The sequence below is a fragment of the Acinonyx jubatus genome, chromosome D2 (assembly GCF_027475565.1).
Source record: "Acinonyx jubatus isolate Ajub_Pintada_27869175 chromosome D2, VMU_Ajub_asm_v1.0, whole genome shotgun sequence".
NCBI lineage: Eukaryota > Metazoa > Chordata > Mammalia > Carnivora > Felidae > Acinonyx > Acinonyx jubatus.
The window spans coordinates 48,004,105-48,026,221 of NC_069393.1; the positions used below are offsets into that span (position 1 = coordinate 48,004,105).

General features: G+C 44.8%; 1 long non-coding RNA gene across 1 annotated transcript; it reads right to left on the minus strand.

Moving 5' to 3' along the window:
- Positions 1-8,216: 8,216 nt before the first annotated feature.
- LOC128312577 (uncharacterized) lies at positions 8,217-19,582 on the minus strand. Its single transcript, XR_008292052.1, has 3 exons — positions 17,437-19,582; positions 17,251-17,329; positions 8,217-8,769 (listed from the first exon to the last, which is right to left on the minus strand). It is a non-coding gene; the product is annotated as an uncharacterized LOC128312577 (long non-coding RNA).
- Between the last annotated feature and the right edge of the window lie 2,535 nt (positions 19,583-22,117).

Below are 22,117 nucleotides of genomic sequence, written 5' to 3' on the forward strand. Positions count from 1 at the left end.
GCATTTGATAAATTAGCAGAGAGCAGAGATATGCAGAGCACATTTTCCTACGGTTTGTAGAATTCAGATATGTAGAAGTTGGGTGCAGAGAAGAAGACATAGTTTGGAGAGACTACTGAAGGACAAACATCCCCAGATGTAGAAAGAGAGAGAGCAGACTAGTAGACATGTGGGCTTCTTTCTTTGTGTCAAGAGCTTTCTCTCTAATGCCTCATCCAGTTGTCCTAAAGACTGTCCATTGTTGCTATCTTCCCCATTTTGTAGGTGAGCAAAGTAAGTCTCAGAGATGTGAAGTGACTAGTCTGTAACCACACAGCTATTACACGGCAGAGCTGGGATTCAAATTACTGCAAAGCCTGAGTTCTTTCCAGCGTGCCGAGCAGCACCACGACTCTCTGACAATGGCAAGGTCACGCCTTCAGATTCTGGAAAGAGAACAGGTGAGAGACGGATTGAAAAACCGCCCGACCACTTTGACATCCGGGGCATGAATGCCGGCCTAGTTCCCCTGGGGTTTGGGAGGTAGGAGCTGCATTGAGTGACTGAAACAGAGACTGGAAGGGGAACAACATACGCCAGGTTCTCTTTCCAGAGCTTCACTGAGAAGATGAAAGTGCTTTCACCCAGGCTTCGGAGCAAGAGCGTTTTTGTTTCCCCAGGTTTTTGCTGCTGTTGGTATTTGAAACTTGCACAAGCTCATCATCCGTGGAGAAGGGGTCAAAGAAGGAAAACTCAAGGACTCAGGAAAGCAAGGGGTTAAATATAGGAAGAAATGAAGTATCTAAGAGAGAGGAGGTGAGGCGTCAAGATCTAAAATGAAGGAACTATTATTCCTGGATTGGGGGGTGGGGACACCTTTGCTGAGACACCTAAGAACGGGGAGAAGAGCCAAGAAGCAGATAGATCTGTGGCTTTGGAGACAGGAAGCCGAAGGAGCCCTCATCAAACATAAAGCAGGGGGTGTGGGCAGCCACGGAGATGGGGGCGAGGAGGAGCGAGGTGACGGGAGGAATGGAAGGGGCTGCCGGCCAGAGTCCCGTGTGCAGTGAAGCGTGAAGACCACACACTGGCGTCGCATGGAGAACGTAACCCTCCCGTCTCCTTGGCCAGCCCTCAGCCGCAGGTGAGCAAGAAGGGGGAAGCAGACGGCTCTGCGGGTTCACAGTTGGGCTCTGGCAGAAGGTCAAGGGAGAGAGGGATCCCACCGGACTGGCGGGACACGACACGGAAAACACATTTACGAGAAGAAAGGCTTGTTGCCATGTATGTTGTGACGGGAATTGGCAAGACTTTTATATCATCAGGAGTCTAATTCAGCTCAGTTTTGAACAACGTTGAGATAGCTCTCCTTAATGCTTTGTTTCAAGGTTCCCTAATCTTGTACCCCCACCTCTCTTTCAACACACAGAAGATAAATGCTAAAGAGACAAACTTCCCAGTTTGCCTCAGGAGACGGAGGAAAGCAAAGCTAGAGGGCCATGTAGGATGCAGAGAGGAAAGCGTGAACCGTCTACACACACAGGCAGCTCTCCGGCCCGTGCCGTGCGCACAAGTGACGCCGGGTCTGGGGAACTCAGGACTGCCAGTGCTGCTCTCCTCCAGAACTGGTAAGCGTGTCCTTGGAGGCTCAGCTTGCTTGGAACCGCCTTCTTCCACATTCTTCTCCTTGCAGCAGTCTCTATCCCTTTATCTTGAAAATAAGGCCTAGGACCTGGAGGGGCTTAATGCCTCCAAAACTCTAGCAGTTCATGGCCCTTCCTTCTTGTTGAATGGCCAGTCTACAACCATTTCTGATGCATCCTCCTGGGACCCTCACCCCCAATGCAAAGCAAGAAACATTCAACTATGAGAGCTCTTCACAGAGTGAGAGACATGGCCATGGAAATTATATTCCTTTTAGGGAAAAAAAAAAAGTGAGTGGACCCAGGGTGCTGGGTCTTTCCAGCTTCCAGACGGATGCCAAGCCAACATCAGAGGCCCAGGCCTGGGACAGACAGGAAGCCAGGATGGAAAAGAATGCCACTGTTTAAACACCTTTCCGGAGTCTTGTGCCTCTTCACCAGAGTCTTAAAAGCCATTTGATTCAAAATACTTAAAAAATGGTCGAGGGGCGCCTGGTTGGCTCAGTCAGTTAAGCATCTGACTCTTGATTTCGGCTCAGGTCATGATCTCACGCTTCGTGGGTTTGAGTCCCGCATTGGGCTCTGTGCTGACAGTGCAGAACCTGCTTGGGATTCTCTCTCTCCCCCTCTCCTCTCTCTCTCTCTCTCTCTGAAAAATAAATAAGTAAACATTTTTTAAAAGAAATAAATAAAGTAAATCCAAAACGTAGCCCCTTCTCATCATCTCGGCCACTATCAGGCCAGTCCAAACCACCACCTTCTCTTCCCAAATCATTACATGAGACTCTTCCCTCTTCCCCCTGTTTCTGCCCTTGCACCCACATACCCTTCCAATCTAGACACAACACAACAGCCAGAATAATCTTTTTAAAGCTTAAGTGAAATCATGTCACTCCTTTGTTGAAAATCCCTCAATGCCTTTCCCTCTCAAAGTCCTTAAAATGGCCCAAATAATTACCATGGCCTGAAGTCCTCACCATCAGCATCCCCAAGGACTCCTCTGTCAGGCTCATCCTGGCCCCACCCACACTGGTCTTGGGTCCCATCTCAGGGTTTTCATAGGCTCCCCCCAGGTCTCCTCCTGGCTTGTTCCCTTGCCCCTTCAGATCTAGGCTTTACCTGGCCACCTTATTTAAAATTGTCAGCACCTCCCTCCACCCACCCAACTCTCTCCTCTTCCCTGCTCTCTTGTGTTTCCAGAGCACCGATTACTTTTCTTCATCTGATATAGTTTAACTTGTTTATTTGCTTATTTTCTCTCTTCTACCCCATTCCATCCCTCACTGAACATAAGCAAGCTGGGATATTTTTTTCCTCTGTTTTATTCACTTCCTGATGTCTACTGCAAAGACCAAGAGGAGGGCCTCAATAGACCGTTGTCAACAAACGCATAAAAAATCAGGTCTCTCTTCACTTTCTCTCCTTCCTGTAATTTCTATCACCTTTTGTGGTTTTTTTTATTTTTTTTTAACTTTTATTCATTTTTTGATAGAGACAGAGCATGAGTGGGGGAGCGGCAGAGAGGGAGAGAGACACAGAATCCGAAGCAGGCTCCAGGTTCCGAGCCGTCAGCACAGAGCTCCATGTGGGGCTCAAACTCATGGACCATGAGATCATGACCCGAGCTGAAGTCGGACGTTCAACTGACTGAGCCATCCAGGTGCCCCTATCACCTTTTGTTTTTGATCTGATCTGTGAGGATCCCTCCAGTTCTTCTCTTTCTCTGCCTCAGATTTTAGAGTCCATTTGTCATTCATTACTGCTAGTGAGTTTTCATTTAATCTGTGCCATTGTGGACTATTTTTTAATTTCCAAGAACACTGTCTTGTTCTCCTGCTCCTTTTTCATAACTGCCTAAGCTTGTGTTTAATCAAAGCAGTGGCTCCCAAGCGCTTTCTGAGACCAGAAAAGACGCTTCTGTTTTCTGCATTAACTGTTTGAGTCTGGGGGGGCTTGCTTGGATTGCAGGGCTAGACCCCTCCTTATGCCAAAGTGCTGGCTCACAGAGCCACCCAGTGGCTTTTTCCCACGCATCCGCATTTGTGAGCAGAGGCCTTGACTGATCCATTTGGAGTCAGAAACCAGACATCAGGCTCCAAGTCCTTCCTCCTGCTGCCGCTTCCCCACGTGGGCCTCATCGCACACCTGCCTGACACAGAGGTAAACCAGATGGTCCTTTAACCCCCTTTCCAGATTCTGCAGTTGATGAGTCCATGAGTAACATACTTAATAGCATTTGATAGTTATTGGATAATTTTCTTATCACCAAGGTAATTATCAAAGTAATTCCACTTCCTGGTCATTACCCTACACAATATTTACAAGGTGCCTTGTTAAGCATGGTACAGAAATCATAGTTTAAAAAAAAAAATTAGAAATGATGCTTATTGAGCACCACTGCATCCAAAGTTTAGGTTTGTCAAGGGACATAATCCTTGTTTCTGTGAAGCTTAAATACTCATTGGAGAGTGTTCCAAATGATCCACAGCTGTGATCCAAACAAACCCAAACTTAGTGGGTAAAAACAACAACCACTTTCTTATCTCTCCCAATTTCTGGGCCCAGGAAACTTGGCAGTTTGGCTGGGTGATTTTGCTGTTCCACGTGGCATTGCAGAGGTCACTTGTGGTATTCAGCTGGTAGGTGGACTCTTTTGGAGGGACCAAGCTGGTTTCACTCACACATCTCGTAACTTGGAAAAGATGGGGACAGGGCTCAGCGGTGACTGTCAGCCAGAGCTCTAACACTCCCTCTCCAGCATGGTGATCTCAGAGTAAGTGGACTTCTCAAATGGCACCTCGGGATTGCGAGCCTGGGTGTTTTGGTAAATGAGACAGAAACTGCATGGCCTTTTATGACCTGGTCTCAGAGTCAACGGTAGCATCACTTCTGCTATATATTATTGTTCCTAGCAGCCCACCCAGATTCAAGGGAAAGGGGCATAGAGACACCACCTCTCATGGGAAGAGTGTCAAAGAATTTGCAGCCATGTTTTAATATCCCCACAGGAAGCAATAATACTTAAAAAAAGAACCTCTTTAAAAGAAACCTCTTAAAAAAGAACTTCTTAAAAACAACTTGACCTATGCATGACTGTTTACAGCAAATCTATTCATAGACACCAACAATGAAAATAATCCAAGGGCCCTTCAATGGTTGAGCGGATAAACAAACTATGGTACCCCCTATGATGGAATGCTACTCAGCAACAAAAAAACACGTATGTTATTGATACACGCAATAACTTGGATGACACTCAATGGTGTTATGCTAAGTGAAAGAAGCCAATCTCAAAGGTTACATCATCTGTCATTGCATTTATGTAACATTCTTAGAATGCCCAAACGATAACTATGGAGAACAGTTTAGTAGGTGCCAGGGGCTGATGGGGTGACTATAAAGGAACAGCACCAGGGAGTTTCTGGAGTGTGGAACAGTTTTGTACGCTGATAGTGGCGAGTGGGTACTTGCGTTAAAACTCGTAGAATTATACTCCCCAAAAGTGTCATTCTTACTGGTATGTTAATTTTAAAAATAAAATAAAACATGGGAATGCAAGCCGGTGCAGCCACTCTGGAAAACAGTATGGAGGTTCCTCAAAAAACAAAACATAAAACTACCCTATGACCCAGCAATTGCACTACTAGGCATTTATCCACAGGATACAGGTATGCTGTTTCGAAGGGACACGTGCACCCCCGTGTTTATAGCAGCACTATCAACAATAGCCAAAGGATGGAAAGAGCCCAAATGTCCATCGATGGATGAATGGATAAAGAAGATGTGGTATATATATACAATGGAGTATTACTCGGCAATCAAAAAGAATGAAATCTTGCCATTTGCAACTACGTGGATGGAACTGGAGGTTATTATGCTAAGTGAAATTAGTCAGAGAAAGACAAAAATCATATGACTTCGCTCATATGAAGACTTTAAGAGACAAAACAGATGAACATAAGGGAAGGGAAACAAAAATCATATAAAACAGGGAGGGGGACAAAACAGAAGAGACTCATAAATATGGAGAACAAACTGAGAGTTACTGGAGGGGTTGTGGGAGGGGGGATGGGCTAAATGGGTAAGGGGCACTAAGGAATCCACTCCTGAAATCATTGGTGCACTATTCGCTAACTAATTTGGATGTAAATTTTTAAAAAATAAAATTAAAAAAAATGAAGTGGGTGGGAACAGTAAATAAATAAATAAATAAATAAATAAATAAATAAATAAATAACAACTTTGAACCCAGTGACAATTAACTTATTCTGGGCTGCCTATATGGGCACTGAAGCAATTCTGAATAAGAGACTTAATCAGTTGTACAGGGGATGCATGTGCTGGGGAAGTGAGGGGAAAATCCTGTCTCATACTCTTCACGCCCTCACCAAGGGCTCTCAGTTCATTCTGACCTGACTCAGGAGTGGAGCCCCAGTGAGTCCTGCCTTGCCCGCCAGGGACGGAACAGAGGCACAGAAAGATTCAGGAACGTGCAGGAGTCACACACCAAGTCGGCAGCTCTGATTGCCAAGAACCCCCTGCTTAGCAGAACTCCTCATGGCCCTGTGAGCATCTGACAGCAGGCACAAGGACACCCGCCAAAACTCCTCCAGACCCCTCCCCAAGTTTCATTTTTCTGCAATTAAAATATTTGTCAAAGAGGATTTAATCCTACTGCTGTAAAGTGCTATGTCAAACAGATTTGGCTCAACATTTTTAAATGTTCTACGAAATGGTTACTCCCAACAGTAATTCAACTATGTTACCATGGCTTTAAACAAAAACAGCAACTAAAAAGACCATATTTTGACATACCAGGAAAAATCATTTTGAGGCACAGAGTCATGAATACTTCGGTAGAAAAAAAAATTAAGTCCAACCGTAACAGAGATCCCTAAAATGAAATCTCAGAAAACCTGTAAGTCAAAGGAGGGACAAATGCAAATCTAAGGAAAGCAGAGGTCATGATATTAATACCAAACCGTGCAAGAGAGTGGTTTTTTGGGAAATTCTTGATTCGTTTTACCTCCATTTCTCTTCACCACACTTTGTTTGGATTGCCCCTTTGGATCAGGAGTAGTCTGAAACATAGCTAATGGTAAATCCAAATTGTAAAGTAGACAGCTATTTCCATAAGTGAAAATACAAGTAGATGTGTAAGTAGGTTAAGTCCATTTATGTGAAAGAGTATTTAAGTGCTAAGGACAGATTGTGGCCTGAGGAGCCTCAGGGAGCGGGGAGGGAGGAGATGGAAGGACGTCTTCGAGGTTCAGGCGCCTGCAGAGGGAGAACACAGGGGCACAGGGCACGGCGGGGCCAGAGATACACATGGCCACAGACCGTGTGGGTAGAGAACATGGTGGGTAGAGAACTTGGTGGGTAGAGAACGTGGCGGGAGGCCACAGACACTTAGGAAGGCACACGCCTGCCCCTGCCTGAGTCACACTGGTGGCCCAGACTCCTGGACGTCACTCCATGCCCTGACTAAAGCCAGATGAGAAGAGGAAGATCTCACGCCGGACACCAAGAATGGACCGCTGCACCTCAGGTTTCCCAAGGGCACCCCTGCTTTCTATTCCTCTCCTTCTGAAGGCCCCAAAGTACTCAATTACCATTGCATCTGTGAGATATCTAAGGTTCCGCCTTCCCTTTGGCCTTCTATGTCTCCATTTTTTTTTTGTTTGCTAATTTCTTGCTGGCAAATAAAGAACAAATGAGGAAGAAACAATCTCTTAGAGAAACCAAGTTGTGCTTTTTGCTCCCGGTCTGTTACTAAAGATGTCATCAAGAATCCTCTGCGGTTTTGTTTTTTGTTTTTTTGTTTTTTACGGTCTACCCAACACACACAATGTAGAATTCTAGGGGGGAAATATGCAACGGCACGAAGAGGGTCACATTATGACGTTGGGAAGCACAGTCAAAAAGAACATTAATCCTCACTGTGGTTTCACGTCCAATTTACGTCACAGGTCAACACATATAGTAATTCCTCCAGGAATTATAAGGACAAAATAGAATAAACCAGTGTCCTAGGGAGGTTTTAACGTATCTACTTTGATATACATTTTTAACAGTTCAAGTACATAAAAATCAAGACATAAAGAATCCAAATAATATACAATCTGTCCCTGGTTCAGAAGTATGCACATTACTTTTTGCTATTTCAGAAGAGTGCTGTAGGGGGACTTGTAACAATTAATCATGTTTTCAATTACAAAGAGAAAATGAAATATTAATTCTGATCTTCACTGTAAAACTCACGTCTCTGCTCAGCCTGCCTATGACATGTCCTGGAGAAAGACCAACAGCCCAGTCATGTCCTATAAAATCTACACAGAGAGGCAGTGAAGTGCATAGTCCCTGGGATCAAACGGTCTGTACCTGGCTCCAACCCTGTCATTCACAGTGTGACCTCTCTATACCTTAGTCGTCCTCTTCTTTAAAATGGGGAAATGACAGCCGTGGCCTCAGAGTACTATGGGGCCAACTGAATAGAAGGTTAGAGTAGGTGTTAGTTATTAAACACATACATAGAATTTAAATCTATCCACACTGGGAATCATTGAAATATTTATTCCCTTTGGGGAAAAAATGTTATAGGTAAAAGGCACATTTATTCCTTCTAAATTCATACTATTTTACAGTAGGAAATGCGGTACACATAAAATGCTTCTGAAAGTGCCCAACAAATAGAAAATGCACAGTAATAGCTATTATTATTATTATTATTACTACTACTACTACTACTACTACTACTACTACTACTACTACTACTACTGCTACATCATCCAGGGCTTAAAAACACTATTAAAAAGAAGCAATTCAAAGGAAGAAATGGTTCGTGTGAGAGATTTGCAACTTTAAGGCTGTAAGTGTGGGGGCATCCAAGAAAGGAAATAGAAATCTTACACTCAGAAAATTTCAGAGAATAATTCTCACTCTGTATTACTCAACAGCTTTAAACATGCACAGAAGAGAAAACCCAGCTCGGCCTGGCTTAAAAATAATCAAAACACACAACTTGCGATCCAAGTTAATACAGCTTTAGAGTTGGTTGACCCAGGGGCTCTCCAGTGTCATGAAGCTCTAAGCTTCTGTCTTTCTCCCACAGCACTGTTCCATCTTCTCATGACTACAGTTTGGCTGCCTGTAAAAATCAGACGATATGCTTCTTCATTCTTGCCTAGAGGAGGTCCCACTATTTCAACATAAGTTTCTGCACCCCTGTCCCTGAAGACTGTGGCCAGGGGAAGGGCTGGTGCCTACCTGAAGCAAGAACTGGGATGGGTGCTCACCTTCCCCTCCGATGGCAGAAGGCAGAAAAGGGGGGAAATTCAAGAGATAATGTGGGCAGTAATAAATGTTGCAATAGTGCTGAATAGTGAATAGTAGTAAGTGCCGAATAGTTCACCACTGTGTTCGCTGTATCCCTGAGTGAGTTTTTCAGGATGCAAACATTGGATAGTTAATTAGCTGTGCCCACCATACACATCCTTTGATCCTTTGAGACAGATTTGCCACATGCGAACAGGCCAGTTCTGCCTGAAGGGTGGTCAGTGAGCTATTCTGTCAGAAATCATTTGCTGACTAATTAAATATCCAAAGAGATCAACAGGCTTCTCCTGTGGTCCCTTTCAGCCAAGTGTTTCTGTGCTGGGCAGCATGAAAATCCAGGATGATGGCTCCACTGGGCTCAACATGGAGATGTGGCCCAGAAGGCCATAGTCTCACTGTGCCTGAGGCTGAGACCAGGCCAATGTTGACCCAGGCCCAGGCCGTGCTCCCTCTATTGTACTTCCTCAAATCAGCCGTCTTGATTATGCAGCCAAATTACACAGCTTTCTGAATTCATCCAAAATTCTGACAAAAGATTTTTTTTTTCCAAGTCTGGTTTATTTCCAAAGGTGAAAAGTCTAAATTGTAAAATATTTCAATGTCTCAACAGAAGTAAACAAGGGAGAATTAGGTGAAAAATCATGGAAGTTTATAAAAACCCCTACACAGAATGAAGAATCCCCAAGGGCATTTGTCTGGTTTAAATTAATAACTTAGGCTACGATTAAAACACCGTTTGTATGAATCCTCCAGTTACCCCACATAATGAGAAAGGTCAAAGTATGACCACGTGTGACGTATGGTTTGGGGCCTTGCTCACATTCTTCCATTTGAAATGAGAGCTCGCCTAACTTCACCTGGAGGCTCTGTGCCATTAGCACGGAAGCATGTGCCTCCTGGAATCTCAGGAACCTGTAGCCCCACATCTAGCCTGGAGTGATACTAGCTGTGGGCCCTGTGCCTTTTTGTTTAAAATTCACTCAAACAATATAAATATCTGTAAGATATAAATAAAGAGCTAAAGAAAGAGTAAAATATTTCTTAACCAACTTAGGCAGAATCACTCAGAGAATCGTGGCCTAGGTATAATGTTCATTTAACCCTATAAGCATGTACTTCCTCTCTTGGGAACAATGAAGGCCCATTGTCACATCCATTTAGTGGCATCTGTTTACCTTCTCAAGCACTTCCCTCACTGGTGGCTCTTGGGCAGTTTTACAGCATCTCAAATATGTTTTTGGGCATCCACTCAGGGGATCACAGTTACTTTGTTTCCACCTTAGTAGCATGGTGAATCATGTTAACACATTTCCTTTTGTTGCACTATCCTTGCATGGCTTGGACAAACCATTCTTGGTCTGGACTCACTATTCTTTTTTTAAATGTTTGTTTACTTTTGAGAGAGAGAGCAGGGGAGGGGCAGAGAGAGGGGGGGACAGAGGATCCAAAGCGGGCTCCGAGCTGACAGCAGCAAGCCCAATGTGGAGTTTGAATTCACGAACTATAGATCATGACCCAAAGTCAGACACTCAACCAACTCAGCCACCCAGGTACCCCAGGACTTACTACTAAGAACATTGATTTGTTAACATTTTAACTGACATTCTGCATCTCTGTTTATGAGTGAGATTAACCTATATATTTTCCTTTTCATGCTGTTCTTTTTCCAATGTGGGATCAAGGTTATATTCACAGTTTAGAAAAAGATGAGGACTATTTCATCTTTTCCGGTGTTCTGGAACAGTTTAAATGACAGAAAGTATCTATTCCTTTTAGGATACTATTTTCATAGTACTTTTTGAATTACCTCTTCAATTTTTTCCACGGTCATTGGGATCTTTTGGAGCTTTCTTGAATCAAATGTAGAAGTTTAATTTTCCGGAATTTGTTCTTTCCATTTAGATAACTTAAATATATTTTAAAAGGGTTTCTTTTTAGAATAAATGTTTTACGTTTCATGAACCACACTGAGCTTCTTACTCTTCTGTCCTAATATTGTCTCTCTTTATCTCTTGACTACTGTCAAGAGGTTGATCTATTATGATACTTATAATTTTTTTCATTTGTCAGTCTTCATTAATTTGTGATTTTTGTTGTTTAATGACTCCTTCCTTAAAATACATTTAAAAGCAGGAACACTCCTCTGAGTTGCATTTAAACATAATATGTCATGCTGTTGGTGGTATTTATTCCTAAATAGTCTGTACTTTGTAACTGATATTCTTTATAGTCAAGAGTTGTTTAAGACACTGATTTAGTTTTTTTGTTTGTTTTTTTCAGAGTGGATCGATCAGTTTAGAGGGACTCTCTTTTTGTAGGTATTACCTTCAGAAGGTATAGCATGTATGTTTTCTTATATGTGTAATAATGGTCATAAAATTTCCCCGGGTATTGGGAAAGAACATGTATCTTGCTTATTAAATATTATAGTACATCAGTTATATTAATTGTATTATTCAAATTATCCAAATTATTACACATTTGTTGTCACTATTCTGGCCACTTTCTGAAATATGTGCAAAAGCACACATGATTAACACATCTTAGTGGGTTTTTTAACTCTTGCACGATGAACATTGGCTGCAATAATTACAAAATTCAAAAAAAATAAGTAAGGGGCACCTGGGTGGCTCAGTCAGTTAAGCGTCTGACTCTTAATGTTGGCTCAGGTCATGAATCCGGGATCATGGGATCAAGCCTGCATTAGGCTCCACATTGAGAATGGAGCCTACTTAAGATTCTCTCTCTCTCTCTCTCTCTCTCTCTCTCTCTGTACATTTCCCCCACTCACATACACTCTCTCTCTCTCTCTCTAAAATAAAAAAAAATAAATAATATGGATTTATGAATGGATACAAGGATAGAAAAATGGATAGGTATTTAATAAAGGAAACAGCAAAATATTCATTGTAGACTCTAGATAGTGTGTGTATACAGATGTTCACTGTATAATTCTTTCAACTTTTCTGTTTGAGTATTTTCATAATAAAATGTTCAGGGGCTCCTGGGTGGCTCAGTTGGTTAAGAATCTGACTGTTGGTTTCAACTCAGGTCATGATCCCACACTTCACGGGATCAAGCCGCACATCAGGTTCTGCACTGACAGCACGGAGCCTGCTTGGGATTCTCTCTCTCCCTCCCTCTATATCCCTCCCCCCCAGCTCACTCTCTCGAAAAATAAATAAATAAATAAACATTTTTAAAATGTTCAAAATAAACATTTTTAAAGCCAACTTCATGGATGTGTGCTTTAAGCATGCCCACCAAACTAAAGTCCTCAAAACAAGTTCATTTGTCTTCATCACCCACAGATATTTATGACTGAAATTGATGCAAGAAAATAGAGCATCGCTGGTCTTGCAAATAAATGCTCAAGTTTAAAATCTATAATAATAACAACAGTGAACACTAAAGCTTCACTGTGGACCAGAGCATGTATTATCTCATTTGCTCTCCACAACAACTCTTTGTGGCAATAATTAATATCATCATTTTATAGGTTAGAAAACCGAGCCTCTTATAAGTAAGGGGATTTTCCTACATCTAGACAGCCTATCAGTGTCAGAGCCAGGATTCAAACTCAGCTCCATGTGACTCTAGAGCTCACACCCTTTAGCCTGCAGACTCTGCAGACCTGCTGGGTCAGTACAGGAGCCACTAGCCACACGTGGCTTCCAAGCACTTGAAATGCAGTAAGTCTTAATTGAGATGTCTTCTGAGTATAAAAGACACAGCAGATTTCAAAGACTTGGAACAGAGAAAAAAGAAAGATATTTCTGATCATTTTTTAATATCATGGGCTAAAATAATATTTTGGAAAACTGGGCTGGATAAAATATTTTCAAAAGTAATTTCACCTGCCACTAGAAAATGTTAAATTACATATGTAGCTCACACTAAATTTCTGCTGGGTGGTGCTGCTCTAGTCCTATTGGACTCTGATATGAATTGTTTTGTGTTTCTCTCCTCTGATGTGAATCAACAGCCTCCTTGCGACAAAAATAAGAACATTAAGAAAGGTGGCAAAAAGGATCACATTAGAAGCACATTGTGCCAGCCTGAACTTCAAGGAAGGGAGAAGGTGTTGTCCTATGTGGGACAGTGGAGGCAGGCAGGCTTAAGACTGCCAGGCAGATGGCATAGAAGGGCTTGTGGGCTGGTTTAGCTACAGGAGGGGTTCTTCTGTGAAGGTGAAATAGACATGTGCACACGAGGATGCGCCAGTCATGGGAGTCGCTGGTTACCGAAGGCCTGCGACATGAAAGCATCTCAACTCTGCTGGATTCACAGAGGCTCATGGTCATTTAGTAACAGTGACTTTCACTCCCTGCTCGTCTCAACCTCCCCTGCACAGAAGGGTGGAAGAGGTAAGAGTAGAACCCCAGAGCAGCAGAGATAAGGCAGTGCCTCCAGGGACACATGTGGCCCCTGGGCTCTGGAGCCCCAAAACACTGCACCCCCCCACCCCGTCTCAGAAACCTGAGCTCACACTGAGGCAAGACTGGAACGGAGGACACGTGAAGGGAAGTAACAGCCTTAGGTATATTGGTGCCAGATTGTGAATGTCTTTGGAGTCTATCCTAAAGGAAATGGGAAACCACTGAAGGTGCAGCAACAGGAGGCAAATTAACATCAGGTTGGCAAGAGGGACAGCATCATGGAATTTAATTGAAAAAGACTGAAAAGTCTGCTGGTTCTCCAGGAGCGTGTGCCAAATGTGACACTTTAGCAAGATGGGAGACTGCTGCACATTGCCAGGAGGGGCTCCGGGGGGACTTCTAAATCCTTCCTCTAGATGTTCGATTTCACTATAAACCCGTTTCTAACGTCCTTTCCATTTCTGAAATTCCCTGACCCTGTCATGCTGTGATGTTGGGGCTGTTCTTTGTTCATCTTTCCACATGTTTCTGAAGAGGAATAACTGATAGAATATTGACTGATCATATGTAAGCCATAGAATACGCACACAGTGTATGTTATAATAAAAAGAACCATCCGAATGCATGATGTTTCATTTCCAGTCATCCTAGCTACGCCCTCTGTCATATAGAAGATAATATCTCTTCCATTCTATGCCCCAAATGAAACGGAATTGTAGAATACTGCAGATATTGTGGTCGTCGTGCTAAGCTACACTGGTTTTAACAAAATAAAACAGGTCAGAATGGAATGGTGGTGCGCATCCTCCAGCCTAGTCCTGGGAACCATCCCCATCAAGTTGTCAAAGTGGTTTACCAGTCTTGTAGATCGCAGCCTTCATCGTGACCTTCTCACAACCGTATTCATGGTGGATGGCATTCATGGGGCGTGAGGAGCCGGCTGGGCTCCTTTCACATGTGTTTTTCTGACGCAACTCTGCAAAGTGGGTCCTAGTGGGTGCTCATTGCACTGATAGGAAAACTCAAATTCACAGACTTTGTCCCCCTCCTAGAAGGGCATCTCTCCAGACCCCATGCTCTTTCTAGGACCTCAGGCCACCTCTTAACACCTCCACATAGATACTCAAACATCAGGAGTTTCCAGATGCCCCTACCCTTACCCTGGATTCCCTCAAGGCTAAAACACTCTGCTTCTTCCACCATTCTCCATGATTCTGAATCCTTTCTCTATCCCACTCACCTTCTGGTGGCCATTCCCCATCCACCCAACACCCCCCACCCCAGTTACTACTACTGTTACTCTAATTGCCATTCACTCCATATCTTTATCAAATTTATCAACAAGAATGAGGAGTAAAACAAAAGGCAGCACAGTATGGGTATTCATCTGTAGGGTCTGGAATTCCTAGGTTCCAGGGTCAGTTCTGCTACCTATGAACACTGTGATAGGGTCAAGTTAATGAAAATGGCTGGGCCTCAGTTTCCCCACTCGTAAAAAGACAATTATCTTTGCTCCCTCCCAGAAAAGTAGAGGTACAGGAATGGTGCAACTAAGGAAAAAGCCAAATCAGGCAGAAGCAGAAGTACCCTTGTCTGGAGAGAAGACAAGTTCAAGTTCTGATGCACTACAGAAAAGGTGGTATCATGTAGCATGAAAAGCATGGACTCTGGAGCCAACAACCCTTGATTCAAGTCCTTAACTACTTTGGTTTCCTCCTCTGCTTAACAATAATAGTAGGAGTATCTACCTCACTTAAAGAAGCTACCTTATGGATCCTGGCCAAAAACCCTGTTAAAACAACACCCAACTTTTCTGAGATAATTTGTTGGTGGAAGAGGCACCTGTAATTCTAACATGGGAAGGCTTGCCTCTCAAAGATTTGTTTATTCGTTAAAAAAAAAAAAAAAAAACATGTTGAGGGGCATCTGGGTGGCTCACTCGGTTGAGTGTCTGACTTCAGCTCAGGTCATGACCTCATAGTTTGTGAGTTTAAGCCCCACAGCAGGCTTTTGCTGCCGTCAGCACAGAGCCTGCTTTGGGTCCTCTGTCCCTCTCCCTCTTTGCCTCCACCCCCGATCATGTTTTTGGGTTACAACAATGGAAAAATATGCCTGACCTCATGGAGCTTACATCTTATAAGAATAAGCAGTAGATAATAAGTAAGCAAATCAAGTAAGTACTACGGTATAACAGCCCAAAAAGAGAGGAGAAGACAGGTTGCAATATTAAGGAAAGCAAAGCTAGACCTCGTGAAGAAAATGACATCTGAGTAAAGATTAGAAGGGGAATATCAGGAGGAGGAGGAATTTTGCAGACAGAGGTGCTTAGCAGTAGGAATGTTCTCAATGGATGCATGCCTAGTGCCCCAGAGGAATAGCAAGGAGGCCATGGGGAACAGACTGAAATGAGGGGAAGAAGATAGGTCAGAGAGATATGGGGGCCAGATGGTGGAGGACTTGTGGACCACTGAAAAGATTTTAGCCTCTGCTCTAGGTGAGTTGAGAGGCACTGCAAGATTTTAAACAGAAGAAGGCCACGAGCCCTCTGATATTTTAAAGGATCATTCCAATGGTTCTGTTGATAGTAGCCTATAACAGAGTAAACTGAAGCAGCTTCTGTTAAGAAGCTCCCACAATAGGGACGCCTGGGTGGCTCAGTCAGTGAAGCGGTGGACTCTTGATTTCAGCTCAGGTCATGATCTCACAGTTCATGAGATCAAGCCCCACGTCAGGCTCTGTGCCAAAAGTGCTGGAGCCTACTTGGGATTCTCTCTCTCCCTCTCTTACTCTCTCTCTCTCTCTCTGCCCTTTCCCAGTACACACATGTGCTCTCTCTCAGAATAAATAAATAAACCTAAAAAAAGTAGAATCTCCCAAAATAATCCTTAGTTACAAGCAGGCTGTGTCTTCAACCAAAGAACAACAAAGGAGAGGTTTAGCAATTAGATTCTAGACATGTTTTTCATTTTTCTCTTTTTTTGTGGTAAAATGGCATAACATAAAATTTATCATCTTCACCATTTTTAAATTTTTAAAATTTTTATTTTAGAGAGAGAGAGACAGACAGACAGAGTGCATGTGGGGGAAGGGTGCAGAGGGAGGGAGGGAGAGAGAGAGACAATCTCAAGCAGGCTCCACACTCAGCACAGAGCCCGATGTGAGGTTTGATCCCACGACCCTGGGATCATGACCTGAGTGGAAACCAAGAGTCAGACACCCAACCAACCGAGCCACCCAGGAGCCCCGCATCTTCACCATCTGTAAGTGTGTGGTTCAGTGATATTAAATACATTCACGTTGTCATACAGCCATCACCACCATCCATCCCATAACTCTTCATTTTGTAAAATGGAAACTTGAACATCCTTTGAAGGTAGAGACAGCCATATTTCCTGACAGATGGTGGACATTTGATCCGATATCATAAGCATATCCTTTTTTGAACAAAATGTGGTCCAGGCGTCAACCATTGGGCTGTGGACATTACTTCTGTGGAACTGGTCTGTTGGAGATGTTTCTATAAAGAACCCAGGACTACTGGGCAAGCGGCTGCATGTCCAGACCTCTTGTCTGAGTACATTATCCTATTACCCTGAAGGTCATAAGGAATTTCTCTTACACATTGTTGGAAATTGTCACCAAGGTGTTTGAAAAGCCAGAAGCATTCTGTTGGGTCCAGGAGTCACAGTTGGTGCATGGACAGACAGAAGATGTTAAAGCAAAAATGCATCCTGGCAATTAGGGCTGCAGTGGCTGGAGCCAGGCCCAGGGCTGAGGGGAGATGGCTCCCCCAACAAGGCACTGCACCCTCTCGATATGATCTGGGATGGGAGAGCCCAAGCACCACCTCCCAGGGTTCTCAAGGACCCACGGCACACCAGCAGCCCCTTGGGCTACTCCGTCTTCTAGCTTACCTTCTGCTTTTGGATACATTCCCAAAAATATCATGATAGTCTGGAGCCAATGGAAGTCCCAAATGTTGGCAACATCTTTCTGTAAAAGGCCCGATGGTAAATATTTTAAGCTTTGTAGCCACATGTCCCAAGTCACAAGTCTTCTGATTTTTTCCACCCATTTTAAAAAGTAAAAACTATTCTTACCTCGCTGGCCGAACAAAAACAAGCAGTGGCTGGATTTGGCCTGCTGGCCATAGTTTGAGGACCCCCAGACTAAACCACGCATCTCAAAAGGGCCTCATGGGCCACCATGGCAGTCCCAAGGGTGAGGTCTCACTGTCCAGCTCTCCAACTGCCTGCCTTGTCCCCTCCAGTGCAGCCAGGCTGGGCACAGAGCTTCGAGGTTATGCTTACCATGGTCATCTTTCTGCTGGGGCCCTAGCTTAGTCATGACTGCTGTAACAGTCATGTGCCAAGTGTGGGCCCACTGCTAAGTCACAGAGATGCCGCACAAATTAGAACAAGGCACCTGCTCTTCACAACACTCTCCTGCCATCTACTGGAAAAACTGTTATAATAATAAACAGAGCAACACCAACTATGAATTTGAGTAGCACTCCCTTAGAGTTTTGCGATGATCTTTTGCTCAATTTAAGCAGTGGCCCTGAGTTCAGGAAATATAGAAGGGGAAGAAACTCACTCACAGGACTTCCAGAAGATATCATGTAAATGACAAAAAGATCTCTCTTCCACAACTTTCTAGAATTTGTGGGATAGGAGGCAGACGGGAGAAGGGAAGCAAGAGATCTCATTGCTGTTCTCATCCAATCTTTGCAGGATGAGACTGGAACTCTGCCCTACACTGAAGGCATCCTGAAAACACAAAGTCTTTCTCAGGTAAATGGGATTCCTACAAACTTGCTTGGACTCTGGAGAGGCTGAGAAGAGAGGAGACCATCAGCACCTGCTGATTTGAACACGCTTCTAAGGGGCACACAGCACTGAAGTCCTATTAGTTTTGAAAGGACTCTGAGCTGAGGGCCAGGAGAACCTGAGTAAGGCTAAGCTTTCCCACTGACTCTATGACCTTGAGTGAGCACCTGGCCTCTTCCTGCCTCAGTTTCTTGGTCTTTCTGATAAGAACAACACTACTAATGATGCTATCTCATGGAGGTCATGTGACAATGGTATGCACTCTGTTTGCACAGCATTATAATTAGAATGTGCAATCCAGTGACCAAAAGGCTGGAGTGAGAACAGGAAGTAAATGGAAAAGGTCTGGTTCTACTTAAATAAAGTGTAATCGAAAAACCAGGAAACACTGCAAGATAAGAGATAACATGAGTCCAGGCTTTCAGGACCTAGCAACAAATCCCCAGGTGTCCAAATGAAAAAGGAAAAGGGTCAGAGACTGACACCAACTCATATTTGCAAAGACTATAAGGTCCACCATCTCTAATTTAAAACTAAAGCCTTTGCTATTTACTCTGGGGAGGAAGGGAAGAAAGAAACAGGGGGTGATCTGTTTCACCCTGCCCCCGAGTCTCCTGAAATTCCCAGCATTCTAAGGCAGGGAGAGAATCCAGGTCAAGAGTTCCCACAGCAAAACAGGTGTGGGCACAGTGAAGGCTCAGGAAACCCAAGGAGCATGTCAGATGGAACCCGGGGGGCCTGGGATGCAGAGAGCCCCATGTCAGGCCTGGGGTGGGGAGCAAGCATAAAGTGCAAACATCAGACTCAGATCTGGTAACAAAACCGTCCGAGGAAGAGCCAGAGGATCCCAGTGTTGTGACAGCTGCACAGGGGCAGCTCAGCACCGGGGATGCCTGTGTGGGGACAATGGGTCCTTTGTGGGTGCAAGGCAGGGGGGTGGTGCAAGGGGGCCTCTCCAGGACCCCAGGAAGGGAATGTTGCATGGGAAGGGCTGAGCATTACAGTTCACCAAACCCCATGTCTACCATGAATTGACAAGGCCTTTGACCAGCTTTAAAAACCAGTTTCCATCTCCTCATCCACATACCATAACTGAACTTCCATGTTGAAGCTTCTGTCTGGAAACTTGGGGTTTCTCTGGGTCTGGCATGTTGTAGAGACTGCCTCCTCCTTCGAGCCCAGAAGGGCATTCAGCACACACATGGCACACAAAACATAGACAATGTCCAATTCCACTCTGATCTGAATTAGGAAGGCAGGAGCCCCAAGGGCTCACCAGCCATGCTTTCTATAATTTTCTTAAGAGATTCAGGAGCAGGATTCAAGCTCTCCTCCTTTCACATCTTGCTGCTCTCATCCCTCATCACCCTTCACCACGAGCAGCCACCACGAGCCAGGTCCACAGGGCACAGCTACCCTTGGCCTCCATGACTCTGTCCTCGGAGAGTGGGCACTGTACCCTGTGCTGCTCACCAAGGCACAAAATCCTCCCCACCCCCCAATACCCCACCACAATCTGAGCCCAAATTGTAAATTTCAGGGAATTTGAAGAACTTGGAATGAGCCAAGGGAGCTATAACAGAGAATAACTTAGAAGTAAGCCCACATCTGGCCACGAACTGACACTGTCTACCTTACTCAGGATCCTCTGTACGGCCAAAGGTGACCAGCCACCAGAGCTAGCAAGGCCATGATCCAGCCTCCATCTGCTACTCATGGGGGATGTTTCTCAATTTGTTCAGAATTCAGACATTTGGGATACCTGGATCTGCTCACAGACCCCAACATCTCCCAAGTCCCACGTCCTGCCCCAGAATCCACCATTTCCCAGGATGATTGACAATAAAGGCCCATTCTCTTTAAGACAAACCCACTCCACTCAAGGTTGAGCCTTGGGGTCTTGACCTGACAGTCCACCATGAGGCACAGAGGATGTAGTGCAGATAGATGATGATGATGCTTGGGCAGAAGTGTTCCTTGTCGCCCAAGGGCCTTTCCTTCCCCAGACAGGTAGACATAGATTTGCCCCATGATTTGGGGAAGGAGAGTCAACTGTGGAATCAAAATACAAAGACAAGACAGACTTAACTTCTTACTTTAAAAGGTACCATCCAGGTATGAAGCCAAATATTTGAAAGGCAATGAAATAGAAAGATACAGTTTTGTTATCCAACACGACTACCATCCTCATCTTCAATGCATCCATATATGTGAAATGAGAAGCTAAGAATGTATCTTCTTTATATATGTAACCTATTGTATGTGTCTGTGGGTATCAGAGTGTACAGTGTGTGTATATGTGTGTGTCAGTATGTGTCTGTGTGTGTGTGTCTGTGTGTGTGTGTGTGTGTGTGTCTGTGTCTTAGTGTCTCTGTGTGTGCAGGCGTATGTGTGCACACTCCAAGCTGGGGAACTGAGGGAATTGACGGGAGAGGAAGCATGAGGCTCAGGCCCAGCACCAAGGCCACACTCTCCCCCCTTCCCTCTGTGGGCTGAGAGGACACACAGCAGACTGTACTTGAAGTCTGAAGGTCTGATCTAGAACGGAAACCAGAGGACAGTAGCAGTGAGCCTCTTAGAGAGACCTGTGTCATCCAGCCTCAGGGGAGAAGTGGGTTCTGAGTATGTCTAGGCACCAGAGGACCCATAACAGCCCCACCTGACCCACACAACAGGCAAGAGAGGCCATCCTTAAGTTCGAAAGGGACCAAGTGGGACTTGGAAGTTAGATAACCCGGGTGGATCTAGAAACTGGCATGTGGGAAATTGCATCAAAGAACCCACTTGGACAGCCTCACTGTCCACTGAGACCCAGTGGAGATTCTGCTACCACCTCAGCAGCTCTCTCTGCCCAGGGAGCCAGGGAACCATAGGCATCGTTCCCGGAGGCCTGCCCAGCCCGTTTGTGGGTGGCCCAAGAGAATAAGAAACATAAATTGGAAATAGGCAGGGATCAGCAGAGGCCCCCGAGAGACCAAGGCCTTAGTAGAAGCTGGCCAGCCTGTGGTCCCAGGTGGGTGGCAGTGTCCAGCCCTCTACACTCTAGTTAGAACCAGTCCAAGGATACAGTGAGAGGGAACCAATGAGTTTTAAACCTAAAAATGGTTGAGCAATCATTAACTCGGGAGAGTTAACCAGGAAGTGGTGATGTATCTGTATCAGGCAAAAAAGAGAAAGAAACTAGACGGGGATTACAGGAAATAATGGCAGTGCCGTTTCCTTTACAACCCAGTCTAACTGAGAGCTCTGGCCCACTACAAAGACATTTCCAGCAGTCCGCCAGTCTGTTTAATCGGCACCCTGAGTAAGTCCCCATGGAGAGGCTGCACCAGGTAGAATCCACCTACCCTGCCCTTCCCTGAAGGCCTGTCCCAGCCCATTGTCACACCAGTGTGACAGATGTCCAAAGCAAAGGAGAGAAAGCAGGTTCCATCAAAAACGCATGATTGTAATCTATGCTGCTGTTGCTGTTTTTAAAGGATTCCTTCGGACTCGAATGATCCGTGTGGAGTGAAAGTCAATAAACTTCAGACCATAAAACAGAGAGCAAACTGCTCCAAGTTTTCAGACGATTTTGCAGTGTAAAGCCCAATGCCGTTGGGAAAGGTTCCTAAGCGTGCCTGCACTGCCCCCTGCTGGAAACTTCCCGCACCAACGCGCCTCGGCCACGGGCTGTCGGGGTGCACCGCGAGAGCGCTCAAAGACGCCCAGGCGTCTGAGCTTCACCCGTAACCGGTCTGTCTTCACAAAACACTTCCGAGGCGACCTTCTAAGTAGAGCCGTTCTTAATTCTTGGAAATCGCTGCATCCGGACGCTGACTCGGGCCCGGGAGCTGCTCTGGGATCCCCAGCCGGACCTGCGGACCACAGAGCCCAGACCGGCCGGCTGGCTGTGGGTTGCAAGCCTGGACCGAGGGGAAGCTCAAAGAGGTGATACGTGTTTTCAAACAAG